Source organism: Triturus cristatus, chromosome 7, assembly GCF_964204655.1.
Source record: "Triturus cristatus chromosome 7, aTriCri1.1, whole genome shotgun sequence".
In the NCBI taxonomy this organism is placed as follows: Eukaryota; Metazoa; Chordata; class Amphibia; order Caudata; family Salamandridae; genus Triturus; species Triturus cristatus.
Window position 1 is genome coordinate 1456873798 of NC_140590.1, and position 25374 is coordinate 1456899171.

Sequence of the window (25374 nt, forward strand, 5' to 3'; positions counted from 1 at the left end):
TAGTTAATTGAAGAAGTGAAAGACAAGTGTGTAGGTGACTAGAAGCCTGCATGCATACTGGACAGACGTTTGAAGCACTCCATGGGCCAAGGCGTGGGTCACTGCATGAGTACCTGGGTACTGACTGAATCATTAGAGTACTGCAAGGAGAGGGCCTGGATAAATCTTTTAAGTTTTTGGGTTTTAGCGCAGTGAATAGATTAGTACATGCTGCTGAATGAGTCCCTGGAGGTGTGCAAGGGGAGTGACAGGGTGTTTATTGGAGTATATAGATACTGACTGGGCAAATGAAGGTGTGAAAGACAATTCTGTAGGTGGTTAGAGGCCTACATGCATAGTGGATAGTCATTTGAAGTAGTCCATGTGCTAAAACCGGGTTCACTACATAAGTACCTGGGTACTGATTGAATCATTAGAGAACTACAAGGAGAGTGCCTCGGTGAATTTATAAGTGTTTGGCTTTTGGCGCAGTAAATGGATTAGTACATGGTGCTAAATGGGTCACTGGAGAAGTGTAAGGGGAGTGACAGGGTGTTTGCGGAAACTGTATAAATACTGACTGGGATATTGAAGGTGTGAAAGACAAGTGTGTAGGTGGTTAGAGGCCTGCATGCATACTGGACAGACGTTTGAAGCAGTCCATTATCTAATGCCTGAGTCACTGCATGAGTACCTGGGTACTGACTGAATCATTAGAGAACTACAAGGAGAATGCCTCGGTGAATTTATAAATGTTTGGGTTTTGGTGCAGTCAATGGATTAGTGCATGGTGCTGAATGAGTCACTTGAGGAGTGCAAGGGGAGTGACAGGATGTTTGCTGGAATTGTATGGATAATGACTGGGGAATTGCAGGTATGAAAGACAAGTGTGTAAATGGTTAGAGGACTACATGTATAGTGGATAGGGGTTTGAAGCAGTCCATGTGCTAAGGCCAGGTCACTGAATGAGTACTTGGGTACTGACTGAATGATTAGAGTACTGCAAGGACAGTGCCTGGATGAATTTATAAGTGTTTGGGTTTTGGCGCAGTGAAAGGATTAGTACATGGTGCTGAATGGATCAGTAGAGTAGTACAAAGGCAGTGACAGGGTGTTTCCTGGAAATGTATGGATATTGACTGGGGGATTGAAGGTGTGAAAGACAAGTGTGTAGGTGGTTCTAGGACTACATGCATAGTGGATAAGCGTTTGAAGCAGTCCATGTGCTTAGGCCTGGCTCAGAACATGAGTACTTGGGTACTGACTGAATGATTAGAGTACTGCAAGGAGAGTGCCTGGGTTAATTTATAAGTGTTTAGGTTTTGGCGCAGTAAATGGATTAGTACATGGTGCTGAATGGGTCACTAGAGGAGTATAAGTGGAGTGACAGGGTGTTTGCGGGAACTGTATGAATACTGACTGGGGTATTAAAGGTGGGAAAGACAAGTGTGTAGGTGGTTAGAGGACTGCATGCATAGTGGTTAGGCGTATGAAGCAGTCCATGTGCTAAGGCCTGGCTCACTGCATGAATACTTGGGTACTGACTGAATGATTAGAGTACTGCAAGGAGAGTGCCTGGGTGAATTTATAAGTGGTTGGGTTTTGGCACAGTGAATGGATTAGTACATGGTGCTGAATGGGTCACCAGAGGAGTGCAAGGGAAGTGACAGGGTGTTTGCTGGAAGTGTATGGATACTGACTGGGGAATTTAAGGTGTGAAAGACAAGTAGGACTGCATGCATAGTGGATAGGGGTTTGAAGCAGTCCATGTGCTAAGGCCTGGCTCACTGCTCAAGTGTATGGATACTGACTGGGGAATTGAAGGTGTGAAAGACAACTGTGTAGATGGTTAGAGGACTGCATAGTGGATAGGCGTTTGAATCAATGCATGTGCTAAGGCCTGCCTCACTCCGTTACTACTTGGATATTAACTGAATGTTTACAGTATTGCAAGGACAGTTCCTGGGTGAATACATAAGCAATGACTGGCTTCTAATTGTACCAAAACTTGAGAACAGCAAACGTTTTTAAGCAGTTATGTGTATGCAAAGATATGAAGTACCCAAATGCTTCTCTCACAGTGGTTCCCAAAAGCACACAGACTCACAGTGTGATTCTAGACAAGCAACATTATCCCTAGGAGTTTACCAAAACTCATTCACTACTCTGGAAGGAGTAAGGGGACTGCACACAAGCTACATATTTCAGTACTGCACTTTACTGTCAAAGCCTGACTCATTTTATGAATGCATAAGCAATGACTGGCTTCTAATGCTACTAAAACTTGACAACATGACAGGTTTTAAAACAGTTATCTGTCAGCAAATACATGATGTTACCAAATGATTCTCTCAAAGTGGTTCCCAAATGCATACAGACTCACAGTGTGATTCTAGACAAGCAACACTATCCCTAGGAGTTTACCAAAACTCATTCACTACTGTGGAAGGGGTAAGGAGACTGCACACAATCTACATATTTCAGTACTGCACTTTAGTGTCAAAGCCTGACTCATTTTATCAATGCATAAGCAAAGACTGGCTTCTAATGCTACTAAAACTTGACAACATGACACGTTTTAAAACAGTTATCTGTCAGCAAATACATGATGTTACCAAAGGCTTCTCTCACAATCCTTACCCAAATGCACACAGACTCACAGTGTGATTCTAGACAAGCACCACTATCCCTAGGAGTTTATCAAAACTCATTCACTACTCTGGAAGAAGTAAGGGGACTGTACACAATCTACATATTTCAGTACTGTACTTTGCTGTCAATGTCTGACTCATTTTATCAATGCATAAGCAAAGACTGGCTTCTAATGCTACTAAAACTTGACAATATGACAGGTTTTAAAACATTTATCTGCAAGCAAATACATGATGTTACCAAATGCTTCTCTCACAATGGTTACCCAAATGCCCACAGACTTACAGTGTGATTGTAGACAAGCAACATTATCCCTAGGAGGTTACCAAAACTCATTCACTACTGTGGAAGGGGTAAGGGGACTGCATACAATCTACATATTTCAGTACTGCACTTTAGTGTCAAAGCCTGACTCATTTTTTGAATGCATAAGCAATGACTGGCTTCTAATGCTACTAAAACTTGACAACATGACAGGTTTTAAAACAGTTATCTGTCAGCAAATACTCAATGTTACCAAATACTTCTCTCACAATCCTTGCCCAAATGCACACAGACTCACAGTGTGATTCTAGAGAAGCAACACTATCACGAGGAGTTTACCAAAACTCATTCACTACTCTGGAAGGGGTAAGGGGACTGCATACAATCTACATATTTCAGTACTGCACTTTAGTGTCAAAGCCTGACTCATTTTATGAATGCATAAGCAATGACTGGCTTCTAATGCTACTAAAACTTGAGAACATGACAGGTTTTAAAACAGTTATCTGTCAGCAAATACACAATGTTACCAAATGCTTCTCTCACAATGGTTGGCCAAATGCACACAGACTCAAAGTGTGATTCTAGACAAGCAACACTATCCCTTGGACTTTACCAAAACTCATTCACTACTCTGGAAGGGGTAAGGGGACTGCACACAATCTACATATTTCAGTACTGTGCTTTACTGTCAATGCCTGACTCATTTTATCAATGCATAAGCAAAGACTGGCTTCTAATGCTACTAAAACTTGAGAACATGACAGGTTTTATAACAGTTATCTGCAAGCAAATACATGATGTTACCAAATGCTTCTCTCACAATGCTTACCCAAATACACACAGACTCACAGTGTGATTGTAGACAGCCAACTATCCCTTGTACAAAATATATTTACTAGTCTACAAGATCTAAGGTGACTGCACACATTACAGAACATTTTATACTACACATTAGTATCAAAATGTTTCTCTCCAAATGATTCCTAAATGCACACAGACTCACTGTGTGATTCTAGACAAACAACACTATCCCTTGCACCATACCAAAACACATTTCTTAATCTACGAGTACTACATTTTAGTGTAGAAACATGACTCATTTAGCAAATTCATAAACAATGACAGGTTTCTAATTGCACCAAAATATAACAACAGCACAGTTATCTGTCTGCAAACACATAAAAAACACAAATGCTTATCACAGAATGGTTTCTACATGCACACACACTGTCAATAAGATTGTAGACAAAAAAAGTACTCCCTGCACTTTAGCAGGAGAAATACATTAGTTTGATTAAAATCAAAATAGACCACATACATCCCCTCACAATTAAATAACTTACCTTTCAAGTTGTTTTGTAGATTAAGAAGTATACCAGTCACACACCAGATTTTCGTATACAGAATCGCTGCACTGTGCACCTGTCAGCAAAACCAAAGAATGGCTAAGTTTCCCTCTCATTTTCCACACATATACATGTAAACATCAAATCACATTCCTTCCCACATTAATTCAAAAGCTAACACACATTTCTATTGGTTAAACATTTCAACCCTTTCCAAATGACATAAATTTGAACCCTACCCCCAATCTGCCTTCTGCCTGTTACCATAGAAACAGGTAATGGAACACTGAACTGAGCACACAGGTCACAAGTTTAGCACACAATGTTACTAATCAAAACAGCAAGTGTGCTTGACTTTTCAACATATCAGCTTATCATATAAAATGTTCCTTTCGATCAGTTTTTGTTAACCAATAAGAATCATGCGTTTAAAAAACAGAAACATGCACCCTAGTTTTCAGTGTTGAAGGTTGTCAAACAACCAATGATTTCTTGTCTTTTTTCAAAACTGCATCTTAGCCACCATTTTAGAAAAATCTTACTTTCCAAACTGCCATTTCATTTACAGAGACCATCTGAGTGCATCCAGACCTCCCTTCAAGATGCTTACAGTGTGGATTGTGGGAGACAGCTACATTTTCTGGAGCCAAAGGTATGCAGAAAACAAAGGCATTCACAAAGACCTAGGTTTGCCAAATGTAGACATTAAATGGATTGGACAGAGAGGGTTAAAGTGGCACCAATTGATGCCATTGGTGAAATCCTTCCTGCAAATCCAACACCCTGACCTCATAATAGTGCACTGTGGTGGCAATGACCTAGGCACTTTGATTGGGGTAGGTCTGGAAATGCTTATGAAGGACACCTTTGCAGAACTTATTTCACTTTTCCCTAAAACTGCCTTTGTGTATTCTAACATATGCCAAAGGCAGAAATGGAACTGGTCCAATAATTTTTGTCCACAGATTGAGAAAGCTAGGAAACATGTGAATAAATCTGTTTCTGCTTTTCTCCGAGACTACAGAATGGGGTCCATTTACAATAACAATCTGCGCTTTCATATGCAAGAGTTGTATAGGAGAGATGGAGTACACTTTACTGATGAAGGAAACAGAGTCTTCCTCAACAACTTTAGACTCTGTATAGGTACTTACTTATAAGTACCAAAAACTTAGAATGAACACAACGGCTCTTTTTAGAGCCACTTAAGAACAAAACAGTTAAGCTTAATCTTTATCTCCCAACAATTTCATTTTTTTTCCCTTGGATCCGCGAACCCACCGCGAGAGAATCTGTGCATCCAAAGCGATAGGATGCGCGCACCGTGCGCGCATTTCGCCGTTTCTTTTTTTTAAAAAAATGGGGGCCCCAGGGGGTCCTTCTGGGACCCCCTAAGCACCTCTAGAGGGTCAGAGTATTTCCACTCTGCCCCCTTTATATGTTTTACACACTTTTTCCCCTTGCTTCTTCAGCCTCGCTTCTACCGAGGCAGAAAATGGCCGCCAACAGTTCCTGGTTTCGAATGTAGAGAGACACTCAACAGCCAATTAGCATTCAGCGCGCAATCAGGAGGGTGCGCGCTTGGTTCGGGGAGGGTGCGCTTACGGTGCATGTACGGTCCGCGGATCCTCCGCGGCCATAGATATTTATGTACTTTTAACTCTAATTTTCTCAGGAACTACTGAACGGATTCACACCATATATGCAAAAGGCATGAGTCTGAACTGAGGACTACCTCTTTGCCAAATTTGGTGTCATTCCGTTCAGCGGTTCGGGCTGTAGCTGCGACAACAGATCCTATGGGAAATTGCATGGGAAAACGCGTTTTGGGACCCCCTTTTTTCTCGTCCCTGCTTGACGAATCACCACGAAACTTTCAGGGTAGGAGCGGAGCTGGCCAAAACTTTGGAAAATTTCGCGAGGATTCATCAATCGGTGCCAGACTTATTGGGAATAGAATGTTGCGGATTTCCAATGGAAAATAGGTCCTAACTCTAACTATCTACTGGCGTCCACCAGTAGTTAATATATATATATATATATATATATATATATATATATATATATATATATATATATATATATATATATATATATATATACATCCCACAAACGTTGCTCCTTCCGGAATGCTCAACCCACGAAAGGTGGCGCACGCACCAGCGGAGCGGGCAAAATCAATCCTCTTGTGACAATCCAAATAGGTGCGCTCTCAGGATAAGTAGACACACAATCCAGTATACCGGTGAAAACCAAGTTTATTCCACTACGCGTTTCAACGGCATCCGCAGCCTTGATCACATGTACTCACTGTACAAACAAAATGGTGTTTTATAAAGTTAAACAAAAACAAAGGAAGGACATCGCTGATAGCCTACATAGGTGGCCATATTGGAATGGTTAATCCAAACCATATACCATGTTAATGAGTCAGCTAAGTACATATTTTAGCATTCCAGTGGTACAGATAATCACACTCCACAGTGGAAAAACAATATTGATGTACATAAAGTATAATAATTCACAATTGTATATATCAAGAGGAAAACTGTGGTGGCAACATAGTCAAAAATGTGGTATACATATGGCGTGACTGCTGTTCGTCATATCGTATTGGGTCCATACCCTAAAGCAGACATGTTGCAAATTGCAACGTAGCATGAGATGTGAAAAAGTAAGAAACCTCCAGTTTGTCTGCAGTTGCTCATGACTGCCTCATGTTACAGTGTCTGGGCCGTGTTAAAAATAACAGGTATTCGCATAGTGCTCAAAAAATCGTCTCTGGCCCTTAAAACACAGTAATTGCCTGGTGCTCAATGTATGTAGTCGCAGGGTGTTAGACTGCTTCTACTTCTACTTTTTAAGTGCCCATGGGCAGCAGTCTCACAATAAAATAAAGAAACGTAAAATTACAGACCTGCCATTCCATGGTCTCTCCTCTCAAAACTTAGTCTCAGTGCGAGTCCCAATCCTCTATACTTATGCTTAAATGGTGATATCCAAAAGTGAATACGAAGAGAAGGTTAGAAAACCTGTGTATGTGAGTGAGTCCCTTCCATTCCCTCCTACAAAAGAAACAAACGAACAGAAAAATTTATAAAACTGTATACAAAATATTCAACAAACGTGACACCGTTGTGCCACTGTCACTCCATGTCCAAAACCAGTTTCTAATGCACAAAATTCTGGAGGAAAGAGAACCACACAGAGATAATCCTCGGCTAAATAACAACACACTAGCAAGTAAATCAAGAGAAAACGAAAAAGAGGTAAAAGGTAAGGAAGGACAAATGGACCAACAGGTCTAAGGAAAGCATGTAGTATCTGGGTACAGTGACTATATTGTGACACTAATTCAGTTTTGAGGTGGATCGCAAGTTCCTCATCCTGGTTAAGCCCCCAAGGGGTTCTGGTCTGAGAATCTACTATTTACCTGGATTCTCTCTGTCTGAGTCTCAAGATTCTGTCTCCCCCTCAGTGTCCCAACAACACTAGTTCAAGTATGAAATATTTAATGAGAGAAGGGTCAGACAAATGAGTGTCCTGAAAGTGGCGTGCCACAGGATATTTGGGATCTTTGTTGGTGATGGCACGTTTATGCTCTAAAACTCTCTTTTTTGCCATCAAAGTAGTGCTCCCTATATAGTAAAGCTTGCAGGGACATTCAATGACATATACCACAAAGGTTGTGCTGCATGTAAGGAATTGAGTTATTTCTTTCCTATACGTTCCATGTGCAAATTCTTTGCGAAAACTGCTGGTCAGGCAGGCCTTGCAGTGTCCACAAGGAAAAAACCCTTTGAGACTGTGAGTTCTAACGTCCTGCTGTATGGTGATGTCACTGTGTACCAACATATCCCTAAGACTCCTGCCTCGTCTGTAAGTGATGTTCGGTCATTCCGGGATAGTGTCACCTATACTATTGTCACACATGAGAATGTTCCAGTTTTGTGCTAGTATTCATCTTATACTTTCTGCATCTAAGTTATAGGTCATAATGACTCTGGTGTTAGCCTCGCTTGACTCTTCCACACTGTTCTCCTTTTCACAAAGTGTCTGAGTTCTACTGATACCCTCCGCTCTAGGGATGGCTATTTGAGTACCCACACTGGATATCCCCTGGCCTTAAATCTTTCCATCATGATGCCACTTTCCTGTCTGTAAGCTTCTTCACTGCTACAGTTTCTTTTCACCCTCAGCAGTTCACCATAGGGAATACTCCACTTAAGTGATTCTGGGTGACTGCTGAGGGCATATAGAATACTGTTCCCTACTGTGCTCTTGCGAAACAAAGTGGTATGAATCCTATTCTGTCTCCAAGTGCACATCCAGGTATTCTGCACTGTTGTTACTAATATTACCAGTGAGATGTATATTCCGATCATTATTGTTGAGTTCTTCTATAAACCTTTCAGCTTCAGTGGCAGAACCCTTCCAGATGATGAACAGGTCATTGATGTATCTGATGACATCACTGATGACATCTCAATTGACATCACTGATGACATCACAGATGACATCATCCAGTGAGTGTGTGTTTCTGTAAAGTTTAAATAAAGTTTAAAATATATTTTATATATATATAAATATATATATAAATATACGTTGAGTGAACAAGGCTCGTTGAGCTGAAACGCATCTTTGACAGCAGGAAATAAAAACTTTTAAAGCACGAAATTGGGTCCGTGTCCGCCACGTTTGTTTGCAGAGAGTTGGATTCAGGCTGGAATCCCGCAATATATATATATATGCTCTTTCGTGAGGAGGAGGTTGGTGTGATATATGTACCATGCTGCTAGTGATTGCTCAATATTTATCAACAATATGGTTTTTACATGTTTTTACCAATTATATTGCTCTGATTTTATATGTGCAGTCTATTTATGTATTTATACAAACACAAGTGCACCTTACAATATGTGAGCTATTAGCTCAATATTTATAAATCATGAGTCATGGGATAAAAATCATGTGATGTATTCTACAGTTATATCAATTTAGTTTGGTACGAATTTGCGTGTGTAAAACATTTAAGTCATGGTAATATTTTGTCTATGTCTATGGCAAGCAATAATGCACTGTCACTTTAAAAATGGGACAAATGCAAGGGGCACGTCATGTGATCAAGGGCTGCTGAGCCCGAAACGCGTCATGGCGGCATAGCGCACAAACAAAAAATAAAAGAATTGGGTACAACTAAGTGGAGTCCGTCCCCTTCTTGATCCATGGTGTAGAGGATCGCTCGAAGAAAGGTGTACTGCCATATTTACCAGGAAATGGCTTCTCTGTTTTTCGACTGCGGTACTTCGACGGGAAGCTGAGTTCCGGGTTCCGGCCCAGAAGTGATTTGTTTCTCCAGGAGGAGATAGTTGGAGTTACCCCCGGTCACAACAGGCACGAAAGCTGAAACCAGACGCGGAGAGCAGCGGTGAACTCCCGAGTCGGAGGACGAGGTGAGCGACTGCAGCGTATCCACAAGGTATAAGCGGCCATTATTGACTGGTGGGAGGTATAACCCAAGTGTACAAGGACTATTTGTTCCCTAATACGCAATTAAAGATTAAGCGCTGAACATGTCGGCCGACGTGTTAAGAGGGAGAGAGGAGATCGCGGAGGGCATTTTTGTGGAAAGCATGTCCACACAAGCTCCAAAGACAACTAACAACGAAGGGTTTAACAAAGGCAAAAACAATCTTAAAGAACTGTACAAAACACTAGAGAAAAAGATGAAGGCAGAACAAGCCAAATGGTGGGAGCACAAATCCCTTACTAGTTATCTAGAGGTTAACAGAGTCCCTCGAGGGCTCCGAATTTTTTTGGCTCCAAGCTATGAAAAACCTAATCCTGCCATGCTCAAGGAGTGGGCTGAATGCAATTTAACAGCGTCAAGTGAATTAATGAAAGTACTAATTAAATATGCCCATATCGACAGATTGGAATTGGTAACTGAAATTGAACAACTAAATACACAAATTGCTGTCCTTGAAACTGGAGAAGTGAAAAATAAATGGCGAGACGAAATGATGGCCAGACTCAAAAAAAAAGAAGACATCAACATACAAAGAAAAAGTTTTAAATTCCAGAGGGACAAACAAGATTACGAGTGCGGGCAGATCTTCACCTTTGCGCGCAAATACGACGCAATCAAAGCTTCGTCAAGAAACAACAAGCCCTCCACTTCCTCAGCTACAGCGGGACCCAGCCATGCACAAGTAGACATGTCTTCAGTTTCCGACCTCAGCTCAGCCATCGATGGCGAGTCGGACATTGAATCCAATAGAGGAGCAACGGGAGGCACGACCATTCCAGAGGAAAAACACACGCTAGTCGACGAACTTCATTTTTTAAGGGACGAGCGGCCCCAAACATTGCGCCCAAGAAATCCACAAGTGACAGAAACAAAGAAAGAAATTTCAAAAGAAATGAAAGAAGGAAACGACGAAGGACGAAGGAAAAAACAAAGGGAGATACAACAGAACACAGAAACGGAATTGGCGACATTAAAAAACAATCCACAACCCCAGACATCTAATACCATCATCAATCTAGCTAATGTCAATCTAGACAAAGTGGAACAACAACTTCTCGCTTTAGGACTGTCATTTTGTCGCACAAACCAGAGCGGATGTCTATCATTTTATACGCAAGCTCAAGCTACGCAGATTCCATTCTCAAATACCGAACAAGGAACCTGATCACTCCACCAAAGTGAACACATCGGGTGAAACTATCCATCTGGCTGTATCCGATGTCAATATACTAGGGACAATACATGATTTGGAACAAAATGTATCTCCGAGTGCTATGCCTCTCTCGTCTCAATCTATTTTGGCGCAACAGCATCTTAACACTAGTCAGAGACCAAACACCGACTTCAAACCAAAGTCCAAGTTTGTGCCAATTTTACCCAGAGACAACATTGATATATTCAGTGAAACAGTGGTTGCAGAAATCAAAAAACTAAATTATAAAATAGCTGGCATGAAAAAGAAATATTATTTTCAAGAACAAAAATACCACCAACTGATCAAAAAACTAAAAGAACAAGACAAAGTGGTCATTCGTAATTCAGACAAAGGGGGAAACGTGGTACTATGGCCCTTGCAACAATACACTCAAGAAGCATTGTCTCAACTAAATGATCGGTCTTGCTATAGGTTAAGCAACAAACAAGCAACAACACAGGCACAAAACAAACTATTCTCTGAATTATTGGCATGGAAGAGCATCGGCCTCCTAAACCAAGATGAATACAAATTCATGAAGAAAGGTCATCCTATCATGCCGGTAATATACTTCATACCGAAAATCCATAAAGACACTCAACATCCTCCAGGACGGCCAATAATATCGGCCAAACAGAGCTTGCTTGAGAACGTTTCAATCTACATAAACTCTTTTCTACAAGATCTAGTTAAAGGACTACCATCATACGTCCAAGATACATCTGATTTCCTAAAACAAATATACAACTATCAGTGGAAAGATGATTATTTTTTAATAACATTGGACGTTTCCAACCTCTATACTTCAATCAATCACAAAGATGGGTTGAATACTTTTTGTCAAGCAGACTGATCCAATTCCATCAACATAATAAAATGCTGATCAGTCTTATTCAATTTTGTTTAAACAATAACTATTTTATGTTTAATCAACAAATCTACCAGCAATTAAGAGGAGTAGCCATGGGGGCTAGCTTTTCACCAAGCTATGCTTGCCTCCATATGGGCTTCTGGGAAGAGACTATTTTAAAAACCAAGCATGCAATAACGATGATGAATCATGTGATAAAATGGATGCGTTACATTGATGATCTTTTTATAATTTGGCGTGGCAGTGAGATGGAGGCTCTGAGTTTTATAGAGGGTATCAATGATAACAATCTTAATTTGCATTTTACTAGTACCATTGACAAAACAGAGGTGTGTTTTCTTGATGTGCAGGTATACGTTGTTAACAACCAGCTCCATACAAAACTCTATCGCAAACCTACAGCAGGAAACACTACTCTGCATTCCTCTAGTTTCCACCCCAAACACACCATTTACAGCATTCCATATGGGGAGATGCTACGGATTCGAAGAATCTGTAGTAATAATAACGACTTAGCAATCGCCCAACAAGAAAGCAAGAACAGATTCTTAGAAAGGGGCTATAGCATCAAAATTATCGATGAGGCCATACAAAAAACTAAGTCCATGAAACGTGAGGATTTGCTGTTTAAACCATCTAACAGCAAAACTAAAACCAACAAACAAAATGTTTGCACTAAAAGGATAGAGGAAATAAGATTAATCTTAACGTACAACAAACAAAGAGACAGCCTCAGTAAAATCATAAAAGATAACTGGTACCTATTACACCTAGACACGCAACTTAGTGAGATTATTCCACCCAACCCAACTATTACTTTCAGAAGGGCACCATCCACCAGTGACTTTCTAGTTAATAGCAGTCCAGCAATAAAATCAGGTACCAACTGGCTGACTAAACGTAGGGGTTTCTTGAAGTGCTCCACTTGTAAGGCTTGTCGGCATGCAACAAACAAAACATCATTTACAACACCCTTTGAGGAGAAAGCACACACGATCACGAAAAACATGACATGCAAAACGGAATTTGCAATCTATGTGTTGGAGTGCTCTTGTGGGCTGCAATACGTGGGATCCACCAAGTTGCAGGTCCACAAGAGAATTCTCCAGCATCTACGTGCAATCACCAACATAGACACATCTTATTCGGTGGCCCGACATTTTAGGGATTGTCATGAAAGCAAAATACAATTTCTCAAATATTTTGCAATTGATTGTATTCCGGCTCTTAGAAGAGGTGGGGATCGTGAGGCTCTCCTCAGAAAATTGGAGACCAAGTACATACTAGAATTGGACAGCAAAAGCCCACATGGGCTAAACACCACGGAAGATTTGTACACGTGGCTTTAGGAAGTCTATAATAAATTAAGCAAGTCAATATCCCTTAATAAGCAACATAAGACATAGACTTCTTTTCCCAAGGCTCTCCAATATCAGCAAATGTAATTTTTAAACAATACATATTTATATATATGTTGGTATTTTCCTTTTCGTTTCCTCTCTCCCTCTTCCCCTTGTCCTTTTTCCTTGATTTTCATTCCATCTTTATAAACTAGGATTTATAGATGGATCTGTAAATTAACCTATTTAGTTGTAAATTTGATTTTGCACAGGTAATATTATTGCACAGGTTCGCACATTTTTGCACTTTATTTGCCGTTTTGCACAGTCAGAATTAACCATGCTGCTAGTGATTGCTCAATATTTATCATCAATATGGTTTTTACATGTTTTTACCAATTATATTGCTCTGATTTTATATGTGCAGTCTATTTATGTATTTATACAAACACAATCGATCTGCGATCGCCAGCTGGATGGCCCAGAACTTTCTCCAGTGTAATGTGGGAAAGTCTGAGGTCATGCTATTCGGAGGGGCAAAAACCCTGTGGACCCCTGACTGGTGGCCCTCCAGTCTGGGTCAGGCCCCATCCCCTAAACAGGTGGTGAAAAATCTGGGGGTCCGTCTAGACCATGATCTCACCCTTGCTCATCATGCCAGCACCACGGCGGGTTCCTGCTTTCACATTATTAGCCTCCTTCGGAAGGTGTTCCCCCTTCTACCTGACCACACAAGAAAGACCTTGGTCCAGGCCCTCGTTTTGAGCCGCCTGGACTATTGCAATGGCCTATTCTTAGCAGCCAACGAAGGAGTGCTTAATAAACTTCAGGTGGTTCAAAACACTGCGGCCCGCCTGGTGACCAATGCCCCCCCTAGAACCCCATCCTTGCCCCTCCTCAAGGCCCTCCATTGGCTTCCCATCCGGAAACGGGTGGAATTCAAGATTTGCTGTGTGGTGCACAAGAGTCTTTACAACCTCGGTCCTCATTACCTGGCCGAGAAATTTGTATACCACCGCCCTTCCCGCATTCTTAGGTCTAGCAATCAGCTATTACTTCAGGTTCCTAGACATAACAAGACCAGACAAGGAGGTCGCTCCCTCTCCATCATGGGCCCACGTCTGTGGAACAGTCTTCCTCTTTCCCTCAGAGACTGCCCTAGCCATCTAGCCTTCAGGAAACACCTTAAGACCACCCTGTTCTAGTGGGAGCGCTGCTCTACCTGTTCCTTCACAGCACCGCGCGGAGATACACCTTCGGGTGTGATGCCGGCGCGTTACAAGCCCATAAATAAATAAATAAATAAATAAGTGCACCTTACAATATGTGAGCTATTAGCTCAATATTTATGAATCATGAGTCATGGGATAAAAATCATGTGATGTATTCTACAGTTATATCAATTTAGTTTGGTACGAATTTGCGTGTATAAAACATTTAAGTCATGGTAATATTTTGTCTATGTCTATGGCAAGCAATAATGCACTGTCACTTTAAAAATGGGACAAATGCAAGGGGCACGTCATGTGATCAAGGGCTGCTGAGCCCGAAACGCGTCATGGCGGCATAGCGCACGAACAAAAAATAAAAGAATTGGGTACAACTAAGTGGAGTCCGTCCCCTTCTTGATCCATGGTGTAGAGGATCGCTTGAAGAAAGGTTTACTGCCATATATATATATATATATATATATATATATATATATATATATATATATATATATATATATATTCAGTGAAAAAACCATAGGTTTCACACATGTTATAGTTAGCTGGACATTTTACTCGTAAAAAACCAATGAAATTGCCCCGTTATAGTTAGTTCAGCTAACTATAACTCGCGCGCCCGCAATGCACTGCTGATGACGTCACATATTACATCACTCATGACATGGTCAGTGACATCACTCATGACATCACTGATGACATCTCAAATGACATCACTGATGACATCACTGATGACATCATCCAGTGAATGTGGGTTTTTCTGAAAATTAAATATGTTTTATATATGTATATCTCAAGGTCGATGGAAGAATAAATGGGTATATAAGTGTCTAAATGGATGATTTGTTTTTGAAAAATTGATTGTTTAACTGACTGATTAAGTGTATCATAGTGAATACATGTTTTAGTGAGTAATGTTTAAATATGTATATATCTGTATCAGTCTCTCACTTTGTGTATAAGTGGCTGCATGGGTTGGTGAGTAGCTACATGGGTGTCTATATAGGTTATTAGTTGGTTTTTTGAGTATCAGTCTGAGTGTCTGCATGGTTCGGTGGGGGGTATTACGTAGTGCATAGGTGCATGAATGAGTGACTCACTGTTTGTATGTGTTGAACAGACCATGTGTGCAGGACTGCATGGGTGGATGAGTGTGTGTATGGGTGTGTTAGTGAGTGAATGACTGTCTCAATAGTGTCTTTATGAGTAACTACATATGTTTAAAACTAGTATATGTGACTATTGGTGTATATATGTGAGTATATGCAAGGGTGAGAGATTGGAAGAGTTCCTGTATGAATAAGTATGTGTTTCTATAAGTGATTGTTTAAAAGACTAAGTATGTGTAAGTTTCCGTAGAAGTAAGTATGGTGGTGTGTGTATAACTGTATATGCAAGTAAATGTATGTTTGATTCTTTATTAGCACGAGTGACTATGTGTGTGAGTAACTCTATGGATGAGTGGCATTGTGTAACAGGATGTATAGGTGTATGAGTACATATGATGAGTGAGTACATGTATGAGTGACTGTATTGGACTGTTGGTGAATGAGTGGATGTGTATGTGGATCTTAGAATTACTGAAGAGGTTGTTGTAACTGGTATTGGTATGTCCATTGTTTTGAAAATTTTAGTCTCTATTTTTGAATGTGTGTGTCAAAGGTTATATTAGGGTGAGAGGAGGTCTACCACTCTATCACAAGGATGATGTCATCAGTGATGTCATCAGTGATGTCATTTGAGATGTCATCAGTGATGTCATGAGTGATGTCACTGACCATGTCATGAGTGATGTAATATGTGACGTCATCAGCAGTGCATTGCGGGCGCGCGAGTTATAGTTAGCTGAACTAACTATAACGGGGCAATTTCATTGGTTTTTTACGAGTAAAATGTCCAGCTAACTATAACATGTGTGAAACCTATGGTTTTTTCACTGAACTTCTAAGGTTTTTTAAATGCTAATTCCTAACTATAACGTGTGTGAAACCTATGGTTTTTTCACTGAATTTCTAAGGTTTTTTAAATGCTAATTCCTAACTATAACGTGTGTGAAACCCATGGTTTTTTCAGTGAATTTGCAAGGTTTTCTAAATGCTAATTTTTTTTTTTTTTCTAACATATTTTTAATTTAATTATCTTACCTTTTATAAAGACTATGATTAAATTTTTAAAATTCTTTGATATGTTTTTTTAAATATATTTTTTAAAATAAACATGTAAAATTTATTTGCAGTACTTTTTTAAAAAAAAAAATATTTTTTTAGTACGCGTACCGTAAGCTCACGGTAAGCGTACGGTTTACGCAACGTCCGTAATCTATCTACGCTGCTTGCGTATAGTTACGCACTTTGCGTAGCCGCGCGTACTGCGCGTGGGACGCGTGCGCGCTTACGCCACACGCGCACGTTACGCGGAAGTGTCGGGTAGTGACTGTTATGCGCATGCGCGCAAGCGCGTGTCTTTTTTACGCGCATGCGTACTTTTTGCCGTAAGCGTACCGTAAGCGTACCGTAAGCGTACGGTAGGTCATGTGATCATGAAACACAACTTTTGATTGGTTGAAACTACTTTCAGTTCTAGAACTCTCCTACACCACACCCATTCCCCTCATTTCTGCTTGTGATCCCTTGGGAGAAGGAGCTGGTTTGTCTTTGGGATACGATGGCAGAACAGCAGAGCTCTTCTGAGAGTGAGGCTAGCACTAGCAGCACTGTCTTGAGGCAGAGATCGAGGAAACAAAAGCCCTCTTATGTATGGGATTATTTTACTTTTCCTGAAGGCCAGCAAAAGGTAAATGCACCCTTAGTGACTTGTAAGCTGTGTAAGCGTGTACTTTCTAGAGGTAATCCTAACAGGAAGTATTCCTTTGGGAATCACACCATGAAGAGACACCTCCAGGATGTACACAGAAGGACACATGGTCATCTTTTTGGAGGTAACTCTTCAGAAAGACGAGCCAGTACATCCACAGTAGCTCAGCCTGGACCATCATCTGCAGGGCTGACTCCTTCTTCTGCAGGTCAGGTGAGCCCTTCATCTGTGGGGGGAGAATCTCCTTTTGCTGGCCCTCTGGAAATGAACCCTCGATTTCGGAAGGTTGATATTCATTGCACATTTTGTAAAGATCTAATTTGCCATAGGGAGACCAGTGTTTCCCTAGTGAACAACAAAATAGATCAGCACATTTGTCGCTTTGAATAATTTTCCCATGCTTCCTTTCCTCTGTCCCTGCATGAACACAACGGTTCTTTTAAGAGCCAACCTTATCTTTCATCTTTTTTTTACATATGTTTTTAAAAACTTTTTTTTTTTTTTTTTTACCGTACGCGTACGGTGCGCGTACTTTTTTTTTTTTTTTTTTTTAAAAACACTAAAAATCATTTATCACATTACATTGTCCTTGAGAGACTACAATTATTATTATTGACTTACCATACTCACTGAAAAAATATTTATTCATTTGTTTTTTTTAAAAATAGTTTTAAAAATGTTTGTAGTTTTCGAAAATTTTCTATATCTATCTGGAAAAAAAGAAAAAAGTATTAATATTTTTAAAACATTTTATAATACAGTACACATATTTACATTTTTTTCCAAAAAATATTTTTGCCTTATTTTTGCTGTTTTCAGAATATATTGCATTTCACTAAAAAAATGACTTCATAAACACAACAGCTCTTTTTAGAGCTCCCTAATATCTAAACTCTTAAATCTGCTTTTCATTTATTTTTTTTATTTTTTTTACCGTACGCTTACCGTAAGCTTACCGTACGCGTACCCCGTGATTTTTTTTAAAATCAATAAATGTTTTTTTTGTACTTTTCTGTCCTTCTTTGACCCCCTTACAAATGTTAGGGGGTCTGTAACTCTCCTCATTGCCCCCTTTCCTTGTTTTCACTCTTTTTTTTCAGAGTGAAATACACAAAATGGCGGCCGCCGCTTCCTGGTTTCGACCGATTCGAATGTTTACTAAGATCTAAGAGCCAATCAGAATCGCGCTCGCGCACGCCACCGTACGCTTACCGTAAGCGTACGGTAAGCGTACCGTAAGCGGGCTCAGATATATATATTGATTTTAAGGCTATTTTCTCAGAATCTACTGAACAGATTTACACCAAACCACAAAAGGCACTTCCTTGACCTAGGGACTACCTCTCTGCCAAATTTTGAGTAATTCTGTTCAGCCGTTCGGGCTGTAGCTCGTTCTAAAGGTCCTATGGAAAAATGCATGGGAAAAACGCGTTTTGGGACCCCCCGTTTATCTCAGCCCCCGCTTGACGGATCCCCCCGAGACTTTCAGGGTAGGAGCGGAGCGTAGCGCCCCACCTATTTTGAGAAATTCGCGAGGATTCGTCGACCGGCGCCAAAGTTATTCAAAATAGAATGTTGAGGTTTTCCTATGGAAACGTGGTCCTAACTATAACTACCTACTGGCGACCGCCAGTAGGTAATATATATATATGTATATATATATATATATATATATATATATATATATATATATATATTCCCAGAAAAAAACCATAGGTTTCAGGGGTGTTATAGTTAGCTTGACATTTCACTCGTACAAAACCATAGAAATTCCTCCGTTATAGTTATTTCTGCTAACTGTAACTTGCGCGCCTCGTGGTGACTGCAAGTACCATGATGCATTGGACTTGGGATGCTAAACGCAATTAACACACCTGCCTGTGGGAGGAGGAGCTTAGAGTCCACTTCAAAGGGAGTGGTCTCTCGAGTCCACGAGGAATCAACAGCCTGTGGGACCGGCACTGATGACGGCCATTCCGGCCAGAAACGCGTCTGCCATGAGATTTCACAGACTACAGGAATACGTTTTGCATGCTGAATAAATCCCTTCTTGTGCCCAGAGCATGTGTCCCGCTGATTTTTCAAAAAGGTCAGCATTTGGTGGTGAAGTATAGCCGGTTTTCGCTGATACCGGCAGGGGCACGCCCTCTCGTTCAGGAGCTCCGCGTAATCAGCAATTTGTTGGTGCAGTACGAGGAGTACAAACGCGGCGCCCCCCCAAGCTGAGTTATTTCCATTTGGATATCATTAAGCGAGGGGAGAGAGGAGGTGGCATTGTGCTGCCTGACAAGGGCACAACTAGAGGGTTCAGCCGGACCATCATCTCCAGGACTTTGTAGGTGGAGTGCAGCACAGCGCCATGAAATTGGGGACATTATCATTTGTTCAGAGTTCCATATCACTGGATTGTGGAACCTCGTGGTGACTGCAAGTACCATGATGCATTGGACTTGGGATGCTAAACGCAATTAACACACCTGCCTGTGGGAGGAGGAGCTTAGAGTCCACTTCAAAGGGAGTGGTCTCTCGAGTCCACGAGGAATCAACAGCCTGTGGGACCGGCACTGATGACGGCCATTCCGGCCAGAAACGCGTCTGCCATGAGATTTCACAGACTACAGGAATACGTTTTGCATGCTGAATAAATCCCTTCTTGTGCCCAGAGCATGTGTCCCGCTGATTTTTCAAAAAGGTCAGCATTTGGTGGTGATATATATATATATATATATATATATTCCCAGAAAAAAACCATAGGTTTCAGGGGTGTTATAGTTAGCTTGACATTTCACTCGTACAAAACCATAGAAATTCCTCCGTTATAGTTATTTCTGCTAACTGTAACTTGCGCGCCCGCAATGCACTGCTGCTGATGTCACATATTGCATCATTCATGACATGGTCAGTGACATCACTGACACTGATGACATCTCAAATGACATCACTGTTGACATCATCCAGTGAATGTGGTTTAGTTTGAAATGTAAATATGTATTCTATATATATACCAATCTGTATTGAAGATTGAGTGGATATATAACTGTCTGGATGGAGGATTTAGTAGCTTTCTGACTGTCTGTTTTAAGTGAGTAATTAAAAGTGTCTCACTTAATACATGGATTAGTAACTAAACTATGTGAATGTGTGCATCACTGTCTCTGTTGTATAACATGCTGCATCAGTTGGTCATTAACTACATGAGTGTGTATATTAGTTATTGATTAGTTGGGTGAGTATTTGTGTGGGACATTGAGTTTGTGTGTGGTTGGATGGGGTGTGTGTAACTATGCATAGATGTGTGAATGGTTGATTGACTAGGTGTATAGGTTTAAGATTGCATGTGGAGACAGTTGTTTGGGTGACTGAGTGTATTTATTTGTTTGTTGGTGAGTGAATATTTGTTTTAGTTGTACCTCTTCAACAAAGTAAAAAAATAAAAGGCATTTCATGTGAGAGTTGGTGTATATAAATAAGTATATATTAGAGTCATTGATTGTGAGAGTAACTATATGAATAAGTGTATAATTGTAATGGTGATTTTTTAACATATTAACTATGAGTTACTATGTGTTTGAATAAATGAGGTGTTATGTGTATAATTGTATAAGTGAGTAAATGTAAGTGTGATTAATTTTTTTCATGAGTGAGTAGGATGACTGCATAACCGACTAAGATTACTGCTGATGTGTCAATGTCTATATATGTGTATAAGTGCATTTGATAGTGTTCTATTAATTAGTGACTGCATGTATAAGTGATTCTGTTGTTGAATGGGTAGTTGTGTGTGTAGACTTAGGAATAAGTGAGTGGGTACGTAGTAACTGGTATTGGTGTGTCAATGGTTTCAAATATGGACTCTGTATTTTACAGTGAGTGATGAAAGGTTATACTAGTGTATGATGAGGTGTATCAGATTGTCACGTGGATGATGTCATCAGTGATGTCATTTGAGGTGTCATCAGTGATGTAATCGGTGATGTCGCTGACCATGTCATGAATGATGCAATATGTGACATCATCAGCAGTGCATTGCGGGGGCTCAAGTTATAGTTAGCAGAACTAACTATAACGGAGGAATTTCTATGGTTTTGTACGAGTGAAATGTCAGGTTACTAAAACACCCCTGAAACCTAAGTTTTTTTCTGTCAATTTCTAAGGTTTTTTAAATGCTAATTTCTAACTATAACGTCTCTGAAACCTAAGGTTTTTTTCAGTGAATTTCAAAGCTTTTTTAAATGCTAATTTCTAACTATAACGTCTCAGAAACCTATGGTTTTTTCAGTGAATTTCAGAGCTTTTTTAAATGCTAATTTTTTAGTGTAATAGTAGTTATACCTATTTTTTTCTACTGATTTTCTATAGTTTTTTAACTGTTTATTTATAATATTTTATTCAATAAATAACATTATACATTTTTCGGAAAATTGCAAAAAAAAAGAATGAAAACTGAAATATTCTTTAATTTTTTTTGTTAATTTTTTTATTTTAATATATTTATATTATTTTCTTTAAAAAAAAAAATTTCTTTTTACATGTTTTTTTCCAATTTTTTTTCAGAGTTGCACACACAAAGCTACACATCACGGTGGGTGCGCGGATTCTAGCTGCCATTTTAGAAACGTCGTGAAGGATCCACGTACGGTGTGCGACGGCTGTGTGTTTTTCAGTTACATCATATACATTTAGTATTACGTGATGTGCGCGATTGGTATGCGACCAGTCCGTGACTCCTGCTCCCGCGCATTTGCAACACATGCACATTACGGTACGCGATGCTTGCGCGGTGGCTGGTCCCGCATGACGTCATATACGTGCTGGGGCGCCTGGGGGCGCAACTCCCGCGAAATTTATTAGGACAAGAGACTATCTAAGATATTCATAAAAATAATATATTTGTACTTATAATAAACTTATATTATTTTTAAATATATTTTCGCGAAGTCGCGTCGGGTGCGTGCTTCGTGAGCGCAGAGTGCGCGGATTCCATGAGACCTGAAAAAAAAAGATTTCATTGGTTCATAACATTTCCCACTGTAACTATTGAAGGACCCCACCCATTTGAATCATTCTTGTTGGAGCATCTTTAGAGAGACATCTCTTTTCCTACAAGAACCCATTTTGCTTGTTTTTTTTGGTGTTTTAAAAAAAATATCAAAAAAATGGCATCTGCACAGCAGCAGCAGCAGGAGGAAGTTACTTCTGAAGAAGAATTCTTGCAGGAGGCACCACGTCCACAGAGGCCGGAATCTGTTGTGTGGAATTTCTTCACTTTTCCACTTGGAGAGAATAAAGTAAATGCGAGAAAGGTGACCTGCAAAATTTGTGACTGAGTCCTGTCAAGAGGCAGTGAAAAAAATACTCTTGTGGCACTGCTTCTATGTACAAGCATCTCCAGACCACACATCCTCTCAATCTTGCTCGGGAGGAAATGAGGCGAACTGCTTTGAACCCCTCACCTGCTGTGGCAAGTACATCTGGAGCGTCCTCAGAAACACCAGGCATTAGGCCAGAATTCGCCTTTCTCGAGCAACACTGCGTGAAGTGTAAGAAACTTGTATGCTTCGGTGAGCAGTCGGTGGATGCAGTTTGGGCTGCGCAACGCAACCATCATTGTTAATTTTTTTGTTTTTGGAATGATAAGTAATTTCAAATGTTTCCTATTTTATTTGTTCTTTTTTTTGTTCATTTTTTGATAAAAAGAAAAAAAAGAAGAAAAAAAAAGTTCTTATCAGAACTACCTTTATCTGGTTAAAGAAAGAACTATAATTGGAAGGTAATGTGTGAAAGTTTGGTTGAATATATGTATACAGGATGATTGACTGAAAGAATGCATTAGTAGTGTATGGTAAATTTATAGGTGAAGATTTATGAGGGAGAACTGCAGCATGACACGGCAAGCTCTTTAGCTGCACTGCACTGTGGCACTTCCGAAGCACAGGGATGTGACATATGTACATGAATATGTTGCAACTCTGTGCTCCCCTCAGCCCTGCTGCACAAACTGCAGCCATGCGGTGACACAGGCACCCTTGCACCATGGTGCAAGAAAGTCTGTGTCTTGTGGAGATTGTTTTTGTGCAAGAAGGGACACCTTCCTGCACAAAAACAATCAGTAAAGGCATTTTCTTCTTTCAATGTATGCTGTGGAATGCAGCATGCATTGAAAGTGGAAAAAATGAGGAGAAATGAAAACAATTCTCCTCGTTGCGCCTTGCTACACCAACTCTAGGATGGTGCAGCATTCACACACATCTCCAGATTTATGATTTCTCATAAATCTGGAGATGTGTCTTGTTCTATGGGTGTTGCGTGGGAACACCCACAGCAACACCTATGGGACGCCCCTTCAACGCAAAGTTCTGTGTAAGAAGGGGTCGTATTTACAAGGAGAGGAAAAACCACGCAGGGTGGCTTTTCCTCTCCTTGTTAATATGAAGGAGTGCCTGGCGCCATCACTACGTTACAAAAAGTGATGTACTGGAGGCGCAGGATGCTTGTAAATCTGCCCCATAAGTGCTTAGGTATTGGCAGACTGATACAATAAGAACATAGTGCTGGATGGGTGATTGAAGAATTGCATGAGACTGACAGGAGGTATCCTACACTGCATAGGTACTACTTCCGTATTTAATGGAGTGGACCAATAGTATGTATCTGCTTAGAGATTTGTTGGGATTATGCACAGAATATTTTATGTGTACTTGTGTTGGTGCCAAGGTCATTTTATAAGAATACCACTAGTAACTGGAATGATGACAGTGCTGCAAACAGAGTGAAAACTTGATTTATAAGTGGTTATGTATTGGTGGAGTGATAGGATAAGTAGATAGTGGTAGATAAGTGATTAAAGAAGTGCATGGGATGGACTGGACGATTCCTACACTGCATGAGTACCAACTGGGTAGTTAGAAGAGTGTATCAATAGTATGTAGCTAGTTAGAGGTCTGCTTGGATAGTGCACAAAATATTATAGATGTACTTGTGTTAGTAGCTAGGCCATTCCATAAGTTCATGACTAGTTACTAGAATAATTACAGTATTACAAACAGAGTGTATAGTGAATTTATAAGTGCTTAGGTATTGGCGGAGTATTAGGATAAGTGGATAGTGCTGGATGGGTGATTGGAGAAATGCATGGGACAGACAGGAGGATTCCTACACTGCATAGGTACTAACTGGGTATTTAGAAGAGCGTATCAATAGTTTGTAGCTGGCTAGAGGTGTGCATGCATAGTGTACAAAATATTGTACCTGCACTTGTATTTTTGACTACGCCATTCCTTAAGTATACGACTAATAACTGGAGTAATTTCAGTGCTGCCAAGAGAGTGCCTGCTAAATTTATTAGTGCTTAGATATTGGCAGAGTGATAGGATACGTAGATAGTGCTGGATGGTTGAATGGAGCAGTGCATGGGACAGGCAGAAGGATTCCTAGACTGCATAGGTACTGTATAAAAGCTATGTAGCTGATTAGAGGTCTGTATGCATAGTGCACAGAATATTATAGCTGTACTATTATTGGTGTGCCTATGGTTTCGAGAATGGTAGTCTGTATTTTATGGTGTGAGGAGGTGCATCAGATGATCATGTAGATGATGTCATTAGTGATGTCATTTGAGATGTCATCAGTGATGTCATCAGTGATGTCACTGACCATGTCATGAGTGATGTAATATGTGACGTCATCAGCAGTGCATTACTTTAATCCAAAAAGCTGGCGGCCATATTGGCCTGGTCACGATGTGAAAATTCAGGAATTGATACAATAAAGAAAAGAAAACAAGTGTTAATATGCACACAATGTTATTTCAGCATATCTTGCCCAGTGACCGCCAAGCATTTCCTACTGAGGAGACTGCAGTAAATGAGGAAAGTAGGAAACTTCATAACAAATAAATCTCCCAAGATGGCCCCCAGAGACAAAAGAGCCCAAATGCAGCACAAATATCACCCAGATGTAGCCCACATGTAGCCCAATGACAGAAGTGTGCAAAACACTTTTAATTTTTTGTGATTTTGCAGTTTTTTATAGTGCAGACTTGTCAGGTATTGGAGTGCTTTACATGAGCATTGGTTACATCACACAAGAACAAATTCATTTTGGTTGTAGACATGGGGAGATTAAGTGATTTGACCAGAATCACAGAATGTCGAG

The 25374-nt window shown here is 40.2% G+C and overlaps 1 protein-coding gene across 4 annotated transcripts in view; it reads left to right on the forward strand.

Annotated features, from left to right (window-relative positions):
* The window catches only part of L3MBTL1 (L3MBTL histone methyl-lysine binding protein 1), a 501211-nt gene that overhangs the window by 125540 nt on the left and 350297 nt on the right, over positions 1 to 25374 (forward strand). The window contains exon 1 of one of the 4 annotated variants that reach the window (XM_085619214.1): positions 4814 to 4896. The exons of the other annotated variants lie outside the window; for them this stretch is intronic. The gene's annotated coding sequence lies outside the window, so the exon portion shown is untranslated. Of the gene's footprint in view, positions 1 to 4813; positions 4897 to 25374 lie in introns of those variants that run through there. 4 annotated transcript variants of the gene reach the window in all.